The sequence below is a fragment of the Pantherophis guttatus genome, unplaced genomic scaffold, assembly GCF_059756535.1.
Source record: "Pantherophis guttatus breed Tessera unplaced genomic scaffold, ASM5975653v1 scaffold_22, whole genome shotgun sequence".
NCBI lineage: Eukaryota > Metazoa > Chordata > Lepidosauria > Squamata > Colubridae > Pantherophis > Pantherophis guttatus.
In genome coordinates this window covers 50,494-52,500 of record NW_028269837.1, presented here as the reverse complement: position 1 = coordinate 52,500, position 2,007 = coordinate 50,494, and positions in this window count along the sequence as shown.

The following is a 2,007-nucleotide window of genomic DNA, read 5'->3' as shown; positions in this document are numbered from 1 at the left end:
CGGGATCCCGGCTCCGGCGCCGCGAGCCTCGGTCGGGGACCCCCGCCGTCGCCTCGGTGCCCGCGCCGGGTCCCGGGGGTGCCCGCGCCGGGGAGACGGCCGGGTCTACCGGGGCCCCGGCCGCATCACTTTCTGTTTCCCCCGCCGCGATGGAGGTACGGGATCCCGGCTCCGGCGCCACGGGCCTCGGTCGGGGACCTCCCCCTTCGCCTCGGTGCCAGCGCCGGGCCCCGGGGGTGCCCGCGCCCGGCAGCCGTCCCGGTCTACCGGGGCCTCGGCCGGGTCAGTCTTTCCGTTTCCCCCGCCGCGATGGAGGTACGGGATCCCGGCTCCGGCGCCGCGAGCCTCGGTCGGGGACCCCCGCCGTCGCCTCGGTGCCCGCGCCAGGTCCCGGGGGTGCCCGCGCCGGGGAGACGGCCGGGTCTACCGGGGCCCCGGCCGCATCACTTTCTGTTTCCCCCGCCGCGATGGAGGTACGGGATCCCGGCTCCGGCGCCGCGGGCCTCGGTCGGGGACCTCCCCCTTCGCCTCGGTGCCGGCGCCGGGCCCCGGGGGTGCCCGCGCCGGGGAGACGGCCGGGTCTACCGGGGCCTCGGCCGGGTCAGTCTTTCCGTTTCCCCCGCCGCGATGGATGTACGGGATCCCGGCTCCGGCGCTGCGGGCCTCGGTCGGGGACCCCCGTCGTCGCCTCGGTGACAGCGCCGGGCCCCGGGGGTGCCCGCGCCCGGCATCCGTCCCGGTCTACCGGGGCCTCGGCCGGATCAGTCTTTCCGTTTCCCACGCCGCGATGGAGGTACGGGATCCCGGCTCCGGCGCCGCGAGCCTCGGTCGGGGACCTCCCCCTTCGCCTCGGTGCCGGCGCCGGGCCCCGGGGGTGCCCGCGCCGGGGAGACGGCCGGGTCTACCGGGGCCCCGGCCGCATCACTTTCTGTTTCCCCCGCCGCGATGGAGGTACGGGATCCCGGCTCCGGCGCCGCGGGCCTCGGTCGGGGACCTCCCCCTTCGCCTCGGTGCCAGCGCCGGGCCCCGGGGGTGCCCGCGCCCGGCAGCCGTCCCGGTCTACCGGGGCCTCGGCCGGATCAGTCTTTCCGTTTCCCACGCCGCGATGGAGGTACGGGATCCCGGCTCCGGCGCCGCGAGCCTCGGTCGGGGACCTCCCCCTTCGCCTCGGTGCCGGCGCCGGGCCCCGGGGGTGCCCGCGCCGGGGAGACGGCCGGGTCTACCGGGGCCCCGGCCGCATCACTTTCTGTTTCCCCCGCCGCGATGGAGGTACGGGATCCCGGCTCCGGCGCCGCGGGCCTCGGTCGGGGACCTCCCCCTTCGCCTCGGTGCCAGCGCCGGGCCCCGGGGGTGCCCGCGCCCGGCAGCCGTCCCGGTCTACCGGGGCCTCGGCCGGGTCAGTCTTTCCGTTTCCCCCGCCGCGATGGAGGTACGGGATCCCGGCTCCGGCGCCGCGGGCCTCGGTCGGGGACCTCCCCCTTCGCCTCGGTGCCAGCGCCGGGCCCCGGGGGTGCCCGCGCCCGGCAGCCGTCCCGGTCTACCGGGGCCTCGGCCGGGTCAGTCTTTCCGTTTCCCCCGCCGCGATGGAGGTACGGGATCCCGGCTCCGGCGCCGCGGGCCTCGGTCGGGGACCTCCCCCTTCGCCTCGGTGCCAGCGCCGGGCCCCGGGGGTGCCCGCGCCCGGCAGCCGTCCCGGTCTACCGGGACGCTCGCTCGGGCGGGACCGGTTTACCCGGGCCTCGGCCGGACTGGAGTGTTTCGGTTTTCTGCTTCTCTGCCAGGATGGCTGCGAGGGGTTGATTTAAATAGCTGGTTTGACGTGAAAAGCTTCCCTTCAAGTGAAAAGTTTGTTCCAATTTCTGCCATCTTCCTTCCTCAAAAGTTTTGGGTGTAGCTTTCCCAGAGGAACCTCTCGTAGGCCTATCATTTCTGATCTTAACTTCCCTCATTTATTCCATATTTTCCTTCCTCTTGCCGAATGGCCGAATCCAGTCCATTTCTAGTCCA